This window comes from Ahaetulla prasina, chromosome 2, assembly GCF_028640845.1.
Source record: "Ahaetulla prasina isolate Xishuangbanna chromosome 2, ASM2864084v1, whole genome shotgun sequence".
NCBI lineage: Eukaryota > Metazoa > Chordata > Lepidosauria > Squamata > Colubridae > Ahaetulla > Ahaetulla prasina.
Genome location: NC_080540.1, coordinates 112,550,067 through 112,558,953, shown reverse-complemented (window position 1 = coordinate 112,558,953; position 8,887 = coordinate 112,550,067). Strand labels below are relative to the sequence as shown.

General features: G+C 43.8%; 1 pseudogene; it reads right to left on the bottom strand.

Annotated features, from left to right (window-relative positions):
* Positions 1-8,419: 8,419 nt before the first annotated feature.
* LOC131193659 (large ribosomal subunit protein eL39-like) lies at positions 8,420-8,556 on the bottom strand (annotated as a pseudogene).
* Positions 8,557-8,887: the final 331 nt, after the last annotated feature.

Genomic DNA, 8,887 nt, shown 5'->3' with positions numbered 1-8,887 from the left:
GGAGACCACTGTACCTCAGATTGCTGGGTGCGAATCCCTCTTTGTGAGATGGGGTCATAGGTGTCAGGTGGGACTACTGATCGCGTACCTGGCTCCTTGCTACGTGACAGTCGCCCTGCCCGAGCTCCTGGAGGTGCTGGCCGGGGTGGCAGTTGAGACCCCCAGACTTTTAGTCATGGGGGACTTTAACTTGCCATCTTGCGGCTCGTCATCGACAGCAGCTCGGGAGTTCATGGCTTCCATGACGGCCTTGGACCTGACCCAAGTAGTTGATGGCCCTACTCACATTGGGGGTGGCACTCTGGACTTGATTTTTGTCTCTGGTCAGTGGTTGAGAGATCTGGACTTGAAGGAAATAGTCATTGAACCTTTGTCATGGTCAGATCACTCTCTTCTTCGCCTGGACTTTCTGACCGCTACTCCCCACCGCAGGGAGACGGAGCCGATGCGTTGGTTCCGTCCCAGGCGCCTGATGGACCCGGAGGGGTTCCGGACGGAGCTTGCGCCATTCCTGAGGGTCTGGCTCACGGCTCGGCTGAGGAACTTGTTGCGGCCTGGGAACAGGCGCGGCGGGGCCTTAGACCGTGTCGTGCCTTTGCGACCTCTGACCCGGCGCAGGTCCCAACCGGCTCCTTGGTTCTCCGAGGAGCTGCGAGGATGAAGCGCCAGAGAAGACGCCTAGAGAGTTCCTGGAGGTCTAGCTGCTCGAGGCTGATCGACACTAGTGAAGTACTATACTAGGACTTACCTAGTGGCATTGAGGGAAGCGAGGCGTAGCTACGCCTCCTCCCTCATTGCATCGGCAGATAACCGCCCAGCCGCCCTGTTTCGGGTGACTCGCTCCCTTTTACATCAGGGGGAGCGGGATGACCCGTTGCAGGGACGTGCTGAGGAGTTTAACGGTTATCTATACGATAAAATCGCTCAGCTCGGGATGGTTTGGACCAGAATTGTAGTGACGCTGGTGAGACGGCTGAGGCGGTCTTGGTGACATTTTATGGGATGAGTTTGACCCTGTGGCTCCGAGGACATGGACAGGTTGTTGGGTAGGTTGAATGCCACCACGTGTTTACTGGACCCGTGCCCCTCCTGGTTGGTGCTGGCCACCAGGAGGTGACACGAGGCTGGCTCCAGGCAATTACAAGTGCTTCTTTGGTGGAGGAGTCTTCCGCCGCCTTGAAAGAGGCGGTGGTGAGACCCTCCTCAAGAAGCCTTCCTGACCCGCTGTTTTAGGTAATTATCGTCCGGTCTCCAACCCGCCGCGGCGAAGGTTGTAGAGAGTATGGTGGCATATCAGTTTCCCTACACCTGGATGAAACTGTCTATCTAGACCCGTTCCAGTCCGGCTTGCGGCCCGGTTACAGCACTGAGACGGCTTTGGTCGCGTTGGTGGATGATCTCTGGAGGGCCAGGGATAGGGGATGTTCCTCTGCCCTGGTCCTGTTAGACCTCTCAGCGGCTTTTGATACCATCGACCATGGTATCCTGCTGCGCCGATTGGGGATTGGGAGTGGAGGCACCGCTTATCGGTGGTTCTCCTCCCATCTCTCCGATCGGTCGCAGACGGTGTTGACAGGGGGCAGAGGTCGGCCCGCGGCGCCTCACTTGTGGGTGCCGCGGGGTCGATCCTCTCGCCTTCTGTTCAACATCTATATGAAGCCGCTGGGTGAGATCATCAGTGGCTTCGTGTGAGGTACCAGCTGTACGCTGATGACACCCAGCTGTACTTTTCCACACCGGGCCACCCCAACGAAGCTATCAAGTGTTGTCCCGGTGCTTGGAGGCCGACGGGTCTGGATGGGGAGAAACAGGCTCAAGCTCAATCCTCCAAGACAGAGTGGCTGTGGATGCCGGCATCCCGGTACAGTCAGCTGAGTCCTCGGCTGACTGTTGGGGGCAGTCATTGGCCCCGATGGAGGGGTGCGCAACTTGGGCGTCCTCCTGGATGAACGGCTGTCTTTGAAGATCATTTGACAGCCGCTCCAGGAGAGCTTTTACCAGGTTCGCCTGGTGCGCCAGTTGCGCCTTTCTAGACCGGGATGCCCTATGCACGGTCACCACGCCTCGTGACGCCTCGCCTGGATTACTGCAATGCTCTCTACATGGGGCTCCTTGAAGGGCATCCGGAGGCTGCAGTTAGTTCAGAATGCGGCTGCGCGGGTTATAGAGGGAGCCCTCGTGGCTCCCGTGATGACACCTATCCTGCGCAGACTGCACTGGCTACCTGTGGCCTTCGGGTGCGCTTCAAGGTGTTGGTAACCACCTTTAAAGCGCTCCATGGCATAGGGCCGGGTTATCTACGGGACCGCCTACTGCTACCGAATACCTCTCACCGACCTGTGCGCTCTCACAGAGAGGGACTCCTCAGGGTGCCGTCAGCTAGACAGTGTCGTCTGGCGGCGGCCAGGGAAGGGCCTTCTCTGTGGGGGCTCCCACCCTCTGGACCGAACTCCCCCCAGGACTCCGTCAACTTCCGGACCTCCGAACCTTCCGTCGCGAGCTTAAGACGCATTTATTCATCTGCGCAGGACTGGCTTAGATTTTAGATTTTAAATTTAGATTTTAAATTTATAGATTTTTAAATTTACAGGGGTTTAAATTTGGTTTTAAGATTTATATTTATATTTTTAATATTTGGCAATAGAATAAGTTTTTTAATAGTTATTTTAATTGTATATAAATGTTTTATGTGCCTGTGAACCGCCCTGAGTCCTTCGGGAGATAGGGCGGTATATAAATTTGAATAAATGAAATAAATGAAAAACTTAAAAATGCCACCTTTGGTTAAGTATCTACCAATTTTTCTTCTAATTTCTTTATAACTGTAGCCTTATTCACTTAATAATACTATTTTACATCACTTTCTGGGCGACCAGTCAATTCTTTGCACCATTACTTTAATTTTGTTATGTTTTACAAGCTCCTAAATGAAAGAACACAAAAAAACCGATCATATAACACACTGACAAATGTAGTCCTCTCAGCTTCAATACATGACATCAATAACTGAGTCCTACTGTGATCTAATTGGCTCATTGCCAAAACAAGGTTAAACTTGATTGGCTCTCTAAACACTCGTACTCATTGGCTACAATCAGATGAAGAAAAGCTACCTGATATCAACCTAAGCAAGTTGTGCTTTCTTTTTCTGGTTATTTGGCTATAACTTTTCATAGAATACAGATAATTGAACAAACTTTGTTACATTACATTCTTGATTAAATTATCTTTCCATTGATATATAATTTTATGGTACTACAAAAAAAATGGTGTTATTAGCCATCAAACCTCAAAAATACACTTTTCCCAAAAGGTTTCCACATTTTTGGCCACTACTGTAGAAATGACCATGAAGTCCTTTTCTGTAAGGAACAATCATTACAAATTAATTATGTGATGATACAGGTCAAGTGTTTTGCAGAGAGCTTCAAGAAAATATGTTGGAGCCTCAAAGGACATCAAACAGAGCAAATTCTTCATTTAATATTTGGGTTTCATGCTACAGGAAAGCAAATACTCATTTCACCTTTCTTCCCCTTCCTTCTTGAATCACATAGTACATACCAACTGCTTTGAAACTTTTGGAAGTCAAGATCCTATATAGAGTTCAGGCAGTTCATTAACTGAGAGAAATGAGAGAAAATTATTCCAGGTAGCTAAGCACATGCCTAACACTGCTCTACATTTGAAGGCTGAGCTTATTAAAAGGAAATGAAAGCAGAATTATATGTGTTCAGATATGTCTAAAAGCTTATTTTCAACCTCAAAGTTTGATACAGTATCCTGACAGACAAATATCAATTCTCTTGGAAACATCAAATAAAAAACAAATTACTAAAATTGACATTTTCAAGTAAGATTCTGGTGTCTTTGATATAGGATCAGGCAATAGAGCTTCTCAAACAAAGGATTCTCAATATAGAATAACAAAAAGAATCCAAAAAGATGTCCCTCGAAGCTCAAGTGGGTCACAGCAATTTTTTATATTAAATCAGCACAATATTTGGACTATCTTCGCAAACAATAAATTTTGGAGAGCCTTCACATTTCTACAGTTTAATATTTCTATATCAGCTATATTGGAATACCATAAAATCCCCTATGATGAAAATGTTTTTCCTCGAAAATATGGGAGTAGTGAATCAGAGGACCAGCTTGTGTTCTTAATTTTAAGAAAACAGCCTTAATGAGTTATTATCATTAGCCCATTTCCAGATCAGACAGCAGAATTGTCAGAAAGTTTGCATTTGTATCAGGGGTGAAATCTACTTACCTTCCTTACCGGTTTGGAAGTTCATGCGCCCACATGTGCACAGACCTTCTGCGCATGTGCAAAACCTGTGCAGAAGGTAAAAAACACATTACTTCCTGGTTAAAACCAGGAAGTAATGACACCCGGGTGGGTAGGCGGAGCTTTGCTCCATCATCGCTACCGGATCGCCAAACTGCTGGCCATGATTGCTACCAGATCATGTGATCCGGTCCGATCCAGGAACATTTCACCCCTGATTTGTATCCTGTAGAATTTATAGCACTAGCAATAGCAGTTATATATCATTTCACAGTACTTTACAGCCCTCTCTAAGTGGTTTACAGAGTCAGCATATTGCCCCTAACAATCTGGGTCATCATTTTATCTACCTCAGAAGGATGGAAGGCTGAGTGGACCTGAGTCTGGTGGGACCTGAACTGCCAAACTGCTGGTACCCAGCCATCAACAGAAGTAGCCTGCAGTACTGCATTCTAACCACTGTACCACCACAGCTCTTTTATAGACTAAAGGAAAGATTAAGGAATATTAACTTTATGGAAATATGCAGGAACAATTATTTAAGCAAAAGGGGCTGAAAGTTCAGAGTACTAAGATAACATTCAGAAACATAGACCACAGAATCATAGAGTTGGAAGGGTCTTTGGAGGTCTTCTAGTCAAACCAGCTCCTGCTTGAACAGGAGATGCTCTACCATATCAGATCAACAGTTGCCTCCCTAATTCAGTGGAGTATAAGAAGGGGGTGGAGATACAGCACAAACAGACTTATAAAGTTCTGTTATTATATCCAGTGTCAATAAAAGTAGTTGCAGCTTTCCTTTGGAGTTGATATCTTGGTTTGGTTAATCTCTTGGGGCTGAAATCTAAGCACAAAAAAAGCCTTATATTTTGTATGTATATGTACCTAATGTGTATTTCATACCCATTTCATACAGATGGGTAAATCAGTACATTTGATATTAAATAATTGGTTTGTTTTAAGCACTATTTAATAAGAAGACTGGTTCAGACATAAAGTTTCAGAAATCCCAACAAGAAATCCACAGGTCATAATAAATCCAAACCTGAGCCAAGTATGCAATGGCTTAAGGCAAACTATATATGCTGATTCCAACTTTTTCAAAACAAAATGTTTACCAACAGCAATAAAGTGTGTTCCATGACATCCCTTGTAATATTCAGGTCAGTTCTACTTCCTACAGTCTTTATTTCTGGTTCTTCTGTTTCAGGTCTCAACTGTTTTTCCTGCACAAACTTCTGAGACGAACCCCAGAAGGCCAGGTTGGCCAGGCCAAATTTGCCTGAAGACAAAACTGGAAGTTATAACTAACAGGTCAAAGTGTCAGAGCGGTTGTCATGCTAGAGAGATTGATACATTTTCAACACACAGCTGAAACAGTGGGAAACAAAAACTAGGAAAGTGACTTGGAGTAGAGAATTAGCAGCAGAGGGAAAAAATGAAAGAACTCCTTGTCCTGACTTCTCAGTTTATGCGAAGCTTTAAAAAGGTTATTATTTGCATGTTTGGAAGTTGTATATATTCAATCCAATTAAAAAAACACTTTGTTAATTATAAAAAAAAGATAATTAATTTATGGCGGGAAAACATATCCTAGTGCAGTGATGGCCAACCTTTTGTGGACTGTGTGCCCAAAGCATGCTTGTGCCCAAAGCCCCAAAACGCAATGGGTGTGCTCCCCCCAGCATGTGCCCCTGCCCCCCACGCATGTGCGGCAGAGACCTGAAGACCAGTTGGCACACTCGTATGTGTGGCGGAGCTGAACTGGGGCGACAGCTTGTGTGCCCACAGAGAGGGCACTGCATGCCACTTCTGGCATACATTCACCATTACGGTCCTAGTGGTCCTAGATGTCCATTATGGTCCTAGATGTCCGTTCCTCAAACCGGCGATTCTACGAGGCTTGAGAGGCTTAAAAAAATGGCCGCCAGCCTTCGGGCGGCTCAGCTGAGCGGCGCTGGGCTGCGCGCGAAGCACGAGCCTCTTTCCTTGCCGCTTCGGCTCCCAGCAGTCAAGAAAAAACAATTGGGCACTTTAAAACTTTTTTTAAGAATTTTTCCTAATTCACTAATTTCACTAATTTCCTAGTGGACATCAGTGTAAAAAGACAATATATAAAATAATATAGCCAATAATTATAAGCAATATAAAAGTATTTCAAACTCACGGCCCGGATGTATCACATGCCTGGTTTAAGAAAGGGGGGGGAAGTCATGATACATCATGTGATGATGCCGTGACACCATGAATTTGACACCCCTGCTATATGGGATCAAAATGGCAAGATGTAACAGCATTTTACAGTATAACATTTTCAGCATGTAAGAAAGCCAGTACAGGTAATCCTCTAATTATGACTAGTTGCTTAGTGACCTCTTGAAGTTATGATGGTCCTCCCCTAGGCTACTTATGACCCAGATTTGAAGGTCCTACAGCTGGGCCTCAGCCATGATCATTGATTGCATTTTGGGCACTTGGTAACCAGCCTGCGTTTATATCTATAGCTCATCTATAGAGCTCTGGACTCATGCAACTGCAATTCATGGCATTTTTTGCTTTTACTTCTGGTTTCTGGCAAAAAAAAAGCCCATTGTGAATAATGGGTTCACTTAATGACCATGGTGTTCACTTAATGACTGCTGTATTCACATAATGACCACTGCAAAAAAGGTACTAAAATTGGCACAGTCATGTGATTACCTGCTTAATGACCATCATGATTTACCATCATAAAACTTGGGTTAATTATGGTCATAAGTTGAGGACTCTCTGTACGATAGATTGCTTAAGGTGTTAAGAATGGCAGTGGGAATACTCTGGATGTAGTCTACTCCTAGTTGGCCAATGTTTTGGGACACAACTCTCTTATTGGCCCAGCAGGAAAAAATAGGCGAGGAAGGCAAAATATATATTCTGTCTTGAGCTCCTGTATACAATGTGGGCTGCAACCCTAATAAATAATTAAGCAAATGGTCATAAATAAAATCTGATACTGTTTTTCAGGAAAAAAGTGGTAATAACTCATATTACTACCTCTTACTTCTGTCTCCTTATACTAGCACTAAAGCTAGATGTTTTATGAATTAAAATTATATTACAGAAGCATTTGATCTATGGAGTAATAGTATTTTCGAAGAACAGATATATTTTCTTGTTGCCAAGTTTGTTTGAACCTAACAAACACACTCTTTAAAATGTGAAGATGTTAATCCATTAACAGTGATAAGCACTTTTGTCCAGCAGAATTTCAATTCAGAGATGGATTTTGTTCCTTCAAAGAAGGCTTTACTGAAGAAGAAGGGGAAAAAAGAAGATTGAGAACTTTATTGAATCCCTATGAAGCACTTAAGCAAACATTTACCCTTGATTTGACTGGCTTCCTTTGAGGGATAAAGTAGCTTCTATGATAGTACAATTGTTCAAAGCAGTCATGGCCCACAACATTATTCTGCCTGAAGCAGAGTCCTGGTACTCTTTTATGCTAAGTCTACCCTTTAAAAAACCTGGATCCATTGTTCAGACCTATATCTGTTTCTTATAGTAGTACTTTGTGAAAGTAGGATGTTTCAATGTACTATTTGCTAGGGCCAACCTAGTTCAAAGTAATTATAATGTCAGAGGTAAAAGCACAGTAATACAGCAATATAACATCCCAGTTTTTAGTAGCTTTAACAACAACAGGAAAACAGAATAAAAATTACATCTAATTCATAATAAATCAACACATGCTAATTCTTCCCCCCCCCCACAGATTAATTGATTTTAATTCCTTTGGAAATCTCTTTGTGGAAATAAAAATCTGAAAGGAGGGGAATATATACATACATACATATAGGTCTTTGGTTAGAGAGAGAGAGAGAGAGAGAGAGAGAGAGAGAGAGAGAGATTCAGTCTTGAAAATACGGCTTTGTTAAGAAGGGAGCTATCCTGGGGCACAAGAGATGGCTGTCAGATAGACATGGTGAGGGTTGCAAACAGTGGTGGGATTCAGCCAGTTCGCACCACTTCGGGAGAACCGGTTGTTAACTTTCTGAGCAGTTTGGCAAACTGGTTGTTGGAAGAAATCATTAGGGCAGAGAACTGGTTGTTAAATTACTTGAATCCCACCACTGGTTGCAGATGCTTCCCTTACAGGCCCAGCTTGGTCCTTTTCCAGTGATGCCTTTTGGAATTTGTATCTGCAAATCCACTGTGGAAATGGGTCAGTTCTGCTTCTGCTTCTTAGCAAGGAACCGCTTGATCCTGAAAGTCTTGTGGGATGACATCGTCCAACACGGCTATCACCATGGTGGCAGACGAAGAAAAAGAGAAACACATGCTAATTCTAATCCTGGAAATATTTTCATAGATCTCCCTGTGTGTCTCTGTGCATATGCCCACAGACATAATAGATAGATAGATAGTCATACAACTAAAAGGCTGTGATGTGTTTATTCAGAAAGGTTTTCAACAAATTAACAACTTAACTGAACCAACAAATCAAACAGCATTTTCTTTCCAAAGAACCATTTCAATGTGTTACATTTTTCTTTATCTCTGTTATGCCTACAATGTAAGTATTTTGCTACACCTCTCCCCAGGTCCTTGGGACACCAG